We start from the raw sequence: 13,518 nt of genomic DNA, 5'->3' as shown, positions 1-13,518 counted from the left end.
TTTCATTGAATTGACAGCTTCGCTTGTTATACAATTCTGGGTTGAAAATAGTTCTCCCTGAGAACTATTGTTCCATTTTCTTCTAAGCAACCAATGTTGCTAATGAGATGTCTAATACCATTCTGACATTTTTCTTGTGTGTGGTCTCCTCCTCCTCCCACCTCCTCCTCAAGGAGAAATCCTTTCTTTGCAGATATCTTCTCCTCTTCTTTTCTGTAATGTAGCAGAAAGAAATATACATAAAAATTTTCCTTACAATTATTGTAAATTGGAAAGAGATGGTAAACATGGACTGGGAGCTCGGCATTGTCCCTCAGCACTCTTCTTCTGAGCTTTAGCTCCTCTCAGTTCCTGGAATGGGTCTCTCTTTCTCTAAATTCTCTTTCACAGTCTTGGGATATTCTCCTTCCCCACCTCACAGCCCACACAGACTTTGTGCCTGGTTAACTCCTGTTCATCTTCCATCTCGACCCCTTCCTCGACATGGTCTCCTTGGAGCCTTTGCTAGATCAGGTGCCCTCTTATTTGTTCCCCTCACAGTCTGTACTTTCCCCATCACCACACATCCCTATCTACATTCATTGCTTGTTCAGTGCCTGTCTTCAGACTCTGAGCCCCTTGAAGGCAGGAGCTCATCTGCCTTGTTCAGGGTTGTAATCCTGTTTCAGAGAAGTTCTCTGTGGGCAGACAGGAGTCCATGTGTGGCCAGCGTGGCTCCTAGCAAGCTATCTGGTGGCAATGTGGGTGATGAGCTGGAGAGAGCCGGGTCAGGGAGACCAGTGAGGAAGCCACTGCTAGAACCCACAGGAGGTGAAAAGCTCTGGACTAGGGCAGTGACAGAAGGGTGGAGAAGAGGGCCTGGTTGAGGAGATGTTTCTAAGGCACAATTAGGATTTGGTGACCCTACAAACAGAGATGAAGGAATATGAGTATTCAAAGATCATTCCACAGTTTCTGTCTTGTGAGAAGAGGAAAACAGTGTCACTGTTTGTTGCGACAGGAAGATTAAAGAAGGGGAAGGTACAAGCTGAGTTTGGACAAGTTGAGGTTTTAAGTTAAGAGGTGTTTGTGTGTCACTTGGAAGGTAGCTGCGAATGAGGATCTGGAGCTCAAGAGGATGTCTGGGCTGGAGACACAGGAGTGAGTCATGAGCTTCTAGATGATGGATGACGTGAGGGTGTGGGTGAGCCCAGCTAGGGAAAAGGTGTAGAAGAGCAGGAACGAGTGGGTGGAACCCCGGGGAATCTCAGTCCTGAAGGGGCAGGTAAAGAGCAATCCATGGAGGGGAAGAGGAAAGAATGGACAGAGAGGCAGGAAAGCCAAGGGAGGAAAGGGTTTCAAGAAATAAGGACATAGGGAAATGGCTAAATTGTAGTGTGGCCATCCCTTTGGAACACGAACGAAGAAGAAATGTTTGTACTGACCAGGAGCAAAGTGCATGCGTGATATTTGTTAAATGAACCCAGCCACTTTATTCATTCAACCAACATTTATTGAGGAACTACTAAGTGTCCAGGGACTGTTCCAGGCACTGGGGATTCATTAGTGAGCAAAACAGTCAAAAATCCCTGTCCTCATGGAGCTCACAGTATATGGGGAATACAGAGGACAAATAAGAAAAATGAAATACATGGTATATGAGGAGGTGGCAAAAGAGAGAGGAGAAGAAACAAAGCAGGGAAGAGAGAGATGAAATGTAGGAAGAGCTGAGATTTCACATGAGGTGGCCAGGGAAGGCATCACTGAGAAAAAACTCAAAGGATGAGGAAGCAAGCCACATAGGTATCTGGGGGAGGAGCATACCAGGTAGGGAAAGGGATGGGCTAGGCGTGCTCTAGGGATGAGGAGGAGTCTAGTGTGATTGGCGCACAGAGAGCAAGAGAAGAGGTCAGAAAAATAGTGGGGGGCTTATATCACAGACAACCTGGCAGGTCATGATAAGGACTTAGGCTTTTACTCTGAGGGAGGTGGGAGCCATTGCAGGTTGATGAGCATAGCAGTGACAGGATCATCACCCATTAAGCAAGAGAACTTGCACTGAGAGTTCATGCTTTGAAGCCCAACGCAATGATAGATAAGGTGCAGGAGAAGAAAATTCAGAAGTTGGAACTGCACTGAAACAAGATAAACTTTTCCATGGACCAAAAACAGAACATAAACCCAGAGACTCAAGCCACAGGCCTAATGGATTCAAAGTCCAGATGCAGTGGAGATACCCAGGAGCTTGGCTCTTGTGAAGTGCCAAGGGGTAAAAAGAAAACTTCTCACAAGTCTGGGGGGCTAGAGCCAGGCCCACTGTGGGAAATCAGTGCTGGGATGGAGCTTGTAGAATGAGACATAACAGTTTCTCATGGGGTTTTTTTGTTGTTGTTTGTCTTTTTTAAAATCCATACTCTAAATGTGCTTGAATTCTACTTTTGTTTATACCTGGGCAAATATTTGGAAAGCCATGCATCAACCCAGGGAGTGGAGTGGGAGGCTGGGACAGGGGCCTCCCGCTCTTTCCTTTTTATGTACTTCTGATATATTTGGCTCTTTTTCTCCATGAGAATATACAATATCACAAAGTAACAGGAGCCCAGCGCAGTGGGGGAAGAGTAAGATCAGAATGGAAAGGAAGCCATTGGGTTTGGCCATTAGGAGGTCAGTGGTGGCCTCTACAAGAACAATTTCCTTGGAGATGTGGAGATGAAAAACAGGCTGACAGGAGACAAAAGGCACATGAGTGAGTTGAAAAGTAGACTGTTCCTTCAAGATGTTGGTCAGGAAAGGGAAGGAGAGGGTAAGCAGGGGGCATGAGGTGGGAGGGGGGTCAAGACAGGCTTTTTTATTTTATTTTTTTATAAATTTATTTATTTGTTTTTATATTTGGCCACATTGGGTCTTCATTGCTGCCCGTGAGCTTTCTCTAGTTGCGGTGAGCGGGGCTATTCTTCATTGTGGTGCGCAGGCTTCTCACTGTGGTGGCTTCTCTTGTTGCGGAGCACAGGCTCTAGGCACGCGGGCTTCAGTAGTTGTGGATCACGGACTCTAGAGCGCAGGCTCAGTAGTTGTGGCACTTGGGGCTTAGTTGCTCCGCGGCATGTGGGATCTTCCCAGACCAGGGCTCGAACCCATGTCCCCTGCATTGGCAGGCGGATTCTTAACCACTGCGCCACCAGGGAAGCCCCAAGACAGGCTTTTTTAGATGAGACTTCTGGGTGTTGGCCGCAAAAGAGGGTAGGAGAAGGGAGGGAGGAGAGATTTAAGATGTGAGAAAAGGAAGGAATAGCTGGCACTATAAAAGGGAATGCCCCACGAAAGAGTTGGGGCCCTACTTTCTTGGATCCCAGAGGGAAGGTGGTCCAGGCATGATTGGCAGACACGTGTGCTGGGTTGGGTGAGCACTGGAGGCTGGGGCTGCGGTAGGGCCTTGGAACTGGCCAGCAGCCTCCCTTGCGGTGTAGCCTGTCGTCTGCCCCTGTGTTTCTCTTACTCCACTGTCCTGAGAGGGCAGGAACCACACCTGATTAGTCCCCATGGCTCTAGCACACTGTAGACCTTTAGTTAATGTTTGTTGACTGAATAAATGGATTTGCTTTGTTAAGAAAAGGTCACAGTGTCAGCTGAGTGTGAAGGGGGATGGAGTGGGGAAGAGTGACTGCTATTTGGAGTGGCTGCCATGGGGAATGGGCCAGGGTGGTGACTAGGTACAAGCACAGGATTTCTAAGCAACTCTGGGAGGTCTGCTGAGCATGGAACCCTCAGGAGCTAGTGCTGTCAGTCAGGCAGCAAGGCTTGCGATACTTTTTTCCTCTTGTACAATTCCAAGCAGTGCAGGAGCATGCCGAGAAAGCAGATGTTTTTTTTGCTGTCATCCTCTCAGAGGAGGCCTGGAAGAGGTAATGTAGCTCCCCAAGGCCCTAGCTTCATTCCTAGAGAGTGTGCTTGTCCAGGGTGGGCTCATTCTTTGTGTCAGTAGCTGCCGTGACCAGAGCAAATTCGTGTGTCTGAATGCCATCCCCAGAAAACTTCTCCTTCCCTCTCCGTCCTCGCATCCTCCTCTGGATCCTGGCATGGGGTACCGAGAGTCCCATTAGGAAGCCTGGGTTGAGGGTGCAGTATCTGCCCAGGCAGAGAGCATGCTGGGAGGGCAGGAGCCAGACTGAGCCATCAGGTGTCCACTAGCAGGCCTTCAGTAGGATTGCCAAGCCAAGGAGAGCAGGAACAATGGCGTTAGCCAGGACACAGGGTCCTGGAGGACAACAGAAAACTAACGCGCACATCACAATGGGCAAGCCAGGTGAGCGAGACAAATATAAATGGGAACAAGGCGGAGGTTGGCAGTGAGAAACTGGAGCGTGTTGCTGGCACGAGGTGGCACAGGCTTTGGGCTTCACGATGCTTGTGCTTTTGCCTTTTATTGGACTTCCAGCACGTTTTGCTTTGCTGAGGGCAGGTTCTTAAAGGGGTGGAGAAGTTCGGCTGTATATTATCTTCATAAACACTTTTTATGTTTGCTTTCCTATTGAACTCTGAACTCTGGGAGACAGTAATTGTGCCTGATTATCCTCATGCCCATGGCGCACAGGAAGTGCTCAGGGAATCTTTATTGTGTGAATGATGAAATGACCTCAGTATTTAGCCAGTCTAGGAACTTATAAAATCTTAATAGCCTGGACCAGCAGGACCCTGAGAGGTGAACCAGTCCTTCCCTCCAAGAGGATTTCATAGATGACAATACATTATAAAGGCCCGGTATCTGCAGTTTATCAGAAGAATGGACTCTACCTCAAATGAACTCAGTGTATCTGACCTGGAGTCAGAAGAGGCCAGACTAAGTGAACTCTTGTGACTGCAGACATCCGACTTTAGCCATTCTCCCCTTCTTTCTAACAGGACTACAATGTTGTTTAGCTAGCAATGCCCCCGGCACTAGGGGATGAATCATTATTGTTTGTCACGTGGGAAATTATCTTGACTCCGTACAGCTTCCAAGTGCTCTCTTGGGCGAGCTGTCCAGAGGTCATGAACAGAAGGGCTCATAGACCAATTTAAGATGGTCAAATTACCCAGCTTAAGGAAGCAATTTAAAGCTTGCAGTAATAAACAAGGGGAAAGAAGTGGGGTAGGTGAATTCACTTAGGGTACGGTGTATGCGGAGTGGAAGGAGCACACTGTCTGAATCCTGTGTTCCACAGTGTTCACATCTTCTCTCTCTCTCCCCCAGCATCCTTCCCCACTGACAGTGTGGTTATGAGAACCAGAATTGAGATTGAACAAAGGTGCCTGGAGCCAACACATGCTCTACCAGAGAAACACAGGCAAGTACCCCTGGCTACAACCATAGCACGCGGATGACCCTCTGGGCAGCCGGGGAAGAGCACACGGGGAGCCAGAATGGGATCATAATGGGCGTCACCAAGGGGGCTCATCTGGGGATGACAGCTGTCAATCTGGAATTAACATGATCCTTACCTTATAACTTGCTTTTTCCATGCCTTTCTATCTACAAATAACACTCTTGTGTTCTTGTATCCTTCTTATCTATGTTCAACCTCCATGTTTCATTTATTCTATGTCTAGCATGTCTCACAAGTTACCAACTTACTATCTGTACTTAACAGATCTTACGAATTTTGCATGGTTTTTGTTGTTGTTGTTTTTCTTGCCTTCTACAGCAGATTTAAATTCCCAACAATACAGCCAACACGTATTACATTAGTGTGAGCCAACCTTTGGCAATCCCCAAACCTCTGTGTGGCTGTGTGACTCATTTCTGGGGTCAGTGAGACCCCAGGGGGAGTTTTTAGGGGGCCATCTGGGAAAGATTTTCTTCCTGACAAAAGACAAGAGCAATGGAATGGATTGGAGGAGTATCCCCTTAAACCTTTGCCTGCTTTCTTAAAATCTTCTGTCTTGTCCCCTCCCTGCACCCCAACCTGCCCCACCCTGCAAGTAGGGTATGAATACCTAGTAAAACAGCAGTTGGAACCAAACAGCTGAGTGATGGGGCCTTGGCCTCTTGGTCATCGGTTCATCTGGATTAGGTTCTATGCATTAATCAAGTACTTTGTCCTCTCTATTTTCGTTCCTCAGTCAGCTGGCCCCATCCTTCTGTGTGTGTTTTCTTTATCACTAATTTACTCTTCTTTCTACTCCTAATTCAAGGTATAGTGATTTCTCTCAGCTCCTTTGGATTCATTTTTCCAATCTCCCTGGCCAATCCCTTGGTTCCAGGTAAAACTCTACTTCTCAGCTATCTTAACTTATACTCAATTGTTTCCTTGGATCCCACCACCAGCAGCCTTTCCTAGACCCATTTTGTCTTTCTGAATAAATTCCCCCCAGAGATGTGGTTTTCAGACTTATTTTTAGCTGCAGAAGGATCCTTTGTTGAACCGAAAACCCAAAATATAAACCAGATAGAATGGAGACATTTAGGGGAGGGGCTAGAGCCCTTCTCTTCCCCACTTTCCTCATGGTCCCTCTGGGCCCAGTTTGAAAACTATTGCTCTGCAGACCTCTCCCACTTTAAGGCATGCCCTGCCATTTGCTTCTCCTGGGTTAACTGTCTGCTTTCCTGAAGGCTTCCTTTGGCACCTTGGCCAGAGTGAAGCATTCTTTCTCTCTCCACTTCCCACATGGTCTTTGAAAGTCATATTTTTCCAAAACAGGAAAACATTTTAACTTCCTCATCTCTGCCTAGCTTGTCACCATGTGGAGCTGCCTCTCACCTGCTTGTATCCAACCTGTTCATGGCTGCAGGGATGGAGAACATGCTGAAATGGTCTGGCCACCAGCTGCACATCACCTGGCCTCTCCATCTGTGAGTATCTTAAGTCTTCCATTTGTATAGGTTGTAGCTCTCTAGTTGCTGGACAGTCCACACCTTTTTTCCCCAGATAATTCTTTTTGATCACAACCACCTTGGAGGAGCTGAAATCCTACCACCGTAGGGCGACCTGTGCCTATTGGGGGGAGGGGGTGGGCTGGGGGCAGAGCCATGGGCAGGATCTTCTGACAAGACACATGGAGTCCCTTGTAAAGTTGGTATCAACCCCTTTCTTTGGGCCCTCCAGGCCAGGTTTGGAGTGGGGTTTCCTCTGCATTGGGCAGCTCTGGGCCATGGGGGTTGCTTCAGAAGTCCCTGTAGACTCAGGGACTAGGCACCCATGGGTGTCTCTGTGGCCCGTTTACTAAGGACACCCTGGACCTCCTGAAACACATGAAGCTTAAGATTCCAGGCCTCTCACTTGCATGGGTACCTTACAAGTCCTGTTCTTTTCTCATTCTAAATAAATAATTACTTCCATACCCAATCTTGTATTTATAATTGTGTATTCTTTTTCTCAAAGAAAGCCTTACAAATTCTATAAGCTTCAAGCTCTACAAAACCTCCCAGGATGTGTTCCTGGGAGCCATGGTCTTGGGCCTCTCTCAGGGGACCCAGGGACTCATGTGCTACGGAGGCTCTTCTGTTTTAAAAGGCAGAGATTCCCACCTCCAGGGCTATCGAAGGCATTCCTAGTACTTTGTGTATGAGACATCCCTGCCACATGCTCTGGTGGAAGGCCGGGAGGCCTAAGTTTTGACCTGCTTCCTGTCCCGTCTGCAGCATACACTCTCCACTGTGGAACTCGAGGCAGAGGACAGCCGGAAACCCATGAGGCCAGGGAAGGGCTGCTTTCTGCTGGTTGTTCTCCCTGTGCCACACAGCTCCTGCATCCAGCCTTGGTGCGAACTCTGACTGGTTTCCTAGAAGAAATTGGAACATGGTTCCTTCTCTCTGGGAGAGCTTTTCCATCAGGCCGGGACTCCTGGTCTAGGCCTCAACCTGGCAGTACTGCCATTTGACTATAATTCCTAAATCTGGCTTTTAAGAGTCATGTTTTGCAAAATGGGAGAGTTTGCCTGCCTGAGTGGGACAACCTGGGACTTGTGAACTCGGTGCCTAAGACCCAGGAGGCTCCTTGGATGCTCTTGCTTTGGATCATTTCACAGACCTTGATCACGAGTCAGATGTGAAAGCCAGAGATGGCCAATGCTGCTTTAAAAATGTGTAGGGGCACTTCTAGGGCTTCCCTGGTGGCGCAGTGGTTGAGAATCTGCCCGCTAATGCGGGGACACGGGTTCGAGCCCTGGTCTGGGAGGATCCCACATGCCGCGGAGCAACTAGGCCTAGGCCCGTGAGCCACAGCTACCGAGCGTGCGCGTCTGGAGCCTGTGCTCCGCAACGGGGGGCCGCGACTGTGAGAGGCCCGCGCACCGCGATGAAGAGTGGCCCCCGCTCGCTGCAACTGGAGAGAGCCCTCGCACAGAAACGAGGACCCAACACAGCCAAAAATAAATAAATAAATTTAAATTAAAAAAAAAATGTGTAGGGGCACTTCTAGATGCAGACAGTGAATGAAATCCTCCCTACAGGATTTTTCTTTTTCTTTTTTTTTTGCGGTACGCGGGCCTCTCGCCGTTGTGGCCTCTCCCGTTGCGGAGCACAGGCTCCGCACGCGCAGGCTCAGCGGCCATAGCTCACGGGCCCAGCCGCACCGCGGCATGTGGGATCTTCCGGACTGGGGCACGAACCCGTGTCTCCTGCATCGGCAGACGGACTCTCAACCACTGCGCCACCAGGGAAGCCCTCCCTACAGGATTTTTCTTTTGCAATTCCTTACAAAATAAAATAAAGTAGATAAAAATCACAGGGGAAATTTACTATCAGCACCCATACAGTAAACCTCAAATTTGGCATCCAAAGAAAAATACAGAAGATTTTGGAGTGGCAAGGAGTGGCACAGCACATCTCTGCTCTCTACCCTGTCCTCAACGCTCAGAGATTGACAAAATCTTGAACATCCTCCCCAGTGCTCCTGAATCTGAAAAGAAACAGATATGAGTCATGCGCTTATATTCTTCCTTTTCTGAATGAGCAGTATTACCAAGTGTGCTGGGGAGAAATGAGGGAAGCTGAGAGCGTGATCCATGGAGCTGACTCAGCCAATGGAAATAAAGTCTCCAGGATAACACTCCAACTTGAGAAATTGATCCAAAGCCTGAGTTATCCTCCTTCCTTGGAAAAGGTGTATGGTGTCCCGCTCTCCATCCCCAATCAGGTGACATGAGCCTTGTGCTGGGTATTAATCAGAACCTCAGGACAGGAGCATGCACAGCTGTTCCAGCAAAGACTGCACCCTGCTTTGGCCGAGTGCTCCTCTTTCCCCTCCTCCCATTCAGACTACCAAAAAGGGTGCCAGCTCTAAATCCCCAGCTTAGGTCAGAGGGAGAAACAGACTAGTCTCAAACCTGGGTAGATGGTCAGTAAGCACCCCTCACCAGCCATCATGTTATAGCAGCATAAAGGAGTTCTGGGCAGAGCCAGCAAACCAAGACGAAAAGAAATGGATGCAAACACACGGCAGCAAATTATAAATGATAAATAAAGGGAAAACGGTGGGCAAAAGACAAGGGCTCCTCCCCTCCCCCACAAAAGGAAATTTCTTACAACTGCTTCATATATAAAGCAACTTAATAAGAACATGAATTTATTAAATTGGAGGCTCAAAGATGGGATGATGAAACAAGAGAATGGATGGAGAGGAAACAAACGGAGGACAAAAAGAACATCATTGTAGAACAAATAAACACATAAGAACTAACAAGAAAGAGAACTGACCCCACTGAAGCTCAAATTACTGAATTGGGGCAGCTAAACAAGGTAAAGAGTTTAAGAAACAGAATTAATAGAAATGGAATACAGACAAAGATGATCCAATATAAGGATTAATTGATGTCCCTGAAGAAGAGAAACCAAAAATAGAGCTAAAAAAGATGTTTAATGCAGAAGAAGCAAAACTAAAACTGCGGGTTGAAAGACATTATGTTCCAGAACAGCTTTGTTCAGAATGCTAATTACTAAGCTATGTTTTAGTTAAGTTATTGAACTGAAAAAAAAAAAAAAAAAAAGATGAAGAGTGACTTCTTTAGACATACAAGTAGGAAAAAAAGGCCACCCACAATGGGGAAAATTTAGGCTGGCCTCAGACTTCTTCCCAGAAGAAAAAGGAGGAAAACCTACCACATTCTATGGGAAAGAAGGTGAGACCCAAGTATATTTTATCCAGCCAAGATATGGTTCCAGTGTAAACGCAACAGACAGACGTGCTTAAACATCCAAAACGCTTCTTGAGAAAACAGCTTAACAATGAAATTCAGCCCATTAAGAGAAGAATTGAAATAAAGACCTTGCAAATGGAGAATCCTTGATAGAAGGACCAGAGATGAGCATCGAATTTATTAAGCCTGGAATGTATACCAAGAAACTAGGACAGAATATGATTATTTTCTTTTTCTTTTTCTTTTAAATTTATTTTATTTATTTTTGGCTGTGTTGGGTCTTCCTTGCTGCGCATGGGCCCTCTCTAGTTGTGGTGAGCGGGGGGCCACTCCCTGCTGCAGCGTGCGGATCTCTCATTGCGGTGGCTTCTCTTGTTGTGGAGCACGGGCTCTAGGCACGCGGGCTTCAGTAGTTGTGGCGCCGGCTCTAGAACACAGGCTCTGTAGTTGTGGCACATGGGATTAGTTACTCCGCAGCACGTGGGATCCTCCCAGACCAGGGATTGAACCCGTGTCCCCTGAACTGGCAGATGCATTCTCAACCACTGCGCCACCAGGGAAGTCCCTGATTATTTTCTTTTAATGTTTATTTATTTATTTGGCTGAGCCGAGTCTTAGTTGCAGTGTGCAGGACCTTCATTGCGGCATGCGGGACCTTTAGTTGCGGCATGCGGGATCTAGGCCCCTGACCAGGGATGGAACCTTGGCCCCCTGCACTGGGAGTGCGGAGTCTTAACTGCTGAACCACCAGGGAACTCCCCCAGAATATGATTATCATAAATTTGGACAATGTAACAATAATAAGTAACAAAAGTGAGGAGGCAGGGTCAAGGGAGGTGGAAAGATGGAAAGAATCATGAGAGCTAATGCACACACACATACCCAAACATGCAATTAAAATGCATAATTTTAAAGAATTGACTCCAACTTCTTCATGTTTTTCACAATTTTTGTTTACCCTCAGAGGTATCTTTTAGGAAGTAATATCTCTTGTGGTCAAGAAGCATTACTTGAAGTTCAACTATTCCTTCAGTTTCACTTCAACTTTTAAATTCAAGTAAAATTAAATTTAATACTTTTAATTAAAATGGCACCTGTATTATTGTCCAATTCTTACAAAATATCTCTATGATATTTTCTCCTGTCTGTAAATATGCATAGAGAGCTTTCTGGAATGATGTAACGTAATGGTCATTTCTGTGGTCGATTCTGAAAGGTGTATATAGCTGATTATTTCCTTGCTTGTCATTTTTTAATATTTTAATTTTCTAGTAAATAAATTAAAAAATTAAAGCATTAGAAAAAAAATTCAGGCATCTTACTGAGCAGAATAAATCGTTCAAAAACAGACTATAGCAGAGATTGCTACTATCTCCCAATGTCTACTCTTCTAACATTTTACGGAATTTTTAGCTTTTCACATGGTGGCCAAAATAAAGACCCCATTTCTCAGCTGTGGCCAATAGGATATAAGCAGACGTGCCATGTGGCAGTTTCTGGAACCATCTGAGAGTGTTTGCTCATTTTCTCTTTATTACCTTCATTCCCTCCTGCTGTCTGGAATGCTGATTTCACCACATGGGACCATGAGGTCAGGGCTTTTCAAAGCAAAGCAACATAGGAGGTGTGGACACAATGTCACATCACCGAGACTGCCTATCTGGATAATGTGCGAAAGAAAGAAGCTTCTATCTTGTAGAAGCAACTAAATCTTATCCTAACTGAGCCACAGGCCTACACACACACACACACACACACACACACACACACACACACACACACACACAGAAATTTAGCCTCTGATACTATTCGCATTGTATATCAGTGATGACGAAACAATTGGTTTGGCATGCATATAAACAGATCACTGATGGGCCTAAACGTGAAAAACATTTTTTAATGTTTTATAAGAAGATACAAAGAGAATATCTTTATGAATCTGAGACAGGGAAGGATTTTTTAAAAGGAGATTTTATGGTGAAAACCATAAAGGAAATAACAGGTAAACTTTACAACATCAACATTTTGAACTTTTGCATGACAAAAGAAACTATAAACAAAAGTAAAAGACAAGCAACAGTGAGGCCTGTCCAGTTCAGTTTCAGTGTGATGCTAGGTGTGTATGTGGGGTGCGGGCAGGGGAGCGGTCAACTAAGTTTGAGGAAGGCTGCATATTCCCTTTACCTCTCAGACAGTGACAATGCATATTACCTTAACAAAAGCTCTGAGAACTTCTACAGAAACCTTTTCCTGTATGGAACTAAGTCTTCCATAATACAGTTATCTAACTATGGGACCACTGTGTGTGTGTGTAACAGCTATGAAGTCCTCCTAGGTGTATAAGGAACACTAGGAAATGCTGCCACGAGAAATAACACTTTGCCTCCTGTGAGAAATGATTGTTGTATTCACCTTTGTGTCCCCACAGGTAACTCTCCCTACTTCAGTAATTCTGACCAGCAGCAGCATTGGAGAAGATGGGGGCAGAGAGGTGGAGAAGAGGAAGAAGAAGGAGAGGGAGAGGGAGAAGAAGAGGAGAAGAAGGGGAGGAGGAAGGAGAAGAAGAGGAACAGGAAGGAGATGGAGATGGAGAAGAGGAAGAAAGAAAAAGAAATTTGGGGTTTCAGGAGTAGATGTAAATTTTCCTAGTAGAGTGAACATATCCAAAGAGAAGGAAGTCTGCTGTAATCTGGGCTTTTCCTTCTCACAGCCAGCAGCTGGGGCTGCTAGAAGTAGATCATTTTGAAATATGTCCAACTAGGGGGGAAAAGACCATTTTAAAGATAATTTAGGGCAGATCCAAGAGAGTTGTGATGCAGAAAATGGTAGTTGGGACAGATTTCTTGCCAGTTATGGGAAAGAAAAAGGAAACAGCAGATCTGGTCTAGGACAATCAACTCAACATTGATTGACCACACACATACACTCTCTCTCCCTCTCTCTGGGTTCTGACATTGGGGCCTTTGTAGTCTAGAGAGGGAGATTTTATTAAGCATTTTATTTCAAGTATAGTTTAAAGCCTTTTGCTTATTTTATTGTGTTTAATCCTGTGGCAGAGGTACTATAATTATTCTCAATTTTGGAATGAGGAAAGGGAGGCACAGGTAAGTAAATTGCCTAAGGTTAAAAAGCTAGCAAGGGTTGGAGGCAGGGTTCTAACCCAGGCGGTCTGCCGTAGGAGGTAGGCTCAGCTCCGTTAACCACATCTTCGCCCATTTCTTGTAGATAACTACAGTACAACGTGTGAAACACCATGATAGGGAGGAACAAAGTGAACACACTGAGTGAGAAAGGACCAGTGGGATGTCAGTTCACCTTAGTGAGTGCCCTGGAGAGAAGGGAGGGGAAAGCCACTTCGAGGTGAAAAGCTAGGTGTGCCAAGTCCAGATATGGTCTATGGGCAACTTCAGCCAGGACAATTTCCTG

This window comes from Tursiops truncatus, chromosome 3 (genome assembly GCF_011762595.2).
Source record: "Tursiops truncatus isolate mTurTru1 chromosome 3, mTurTru1.mat.Y, whole genome shotgun sequence".
Lineage (NCBI taxonomy): Eukaryota > Metazoa > Chordata > Mammalia > Artiodactyla > Delphinidae > Tursiops > Tursiops truncatus.
The sequence above is the reverse complement of the archived record's forward strand: the minus strand, read 5'-3'. Positions refer to the sequence as shown.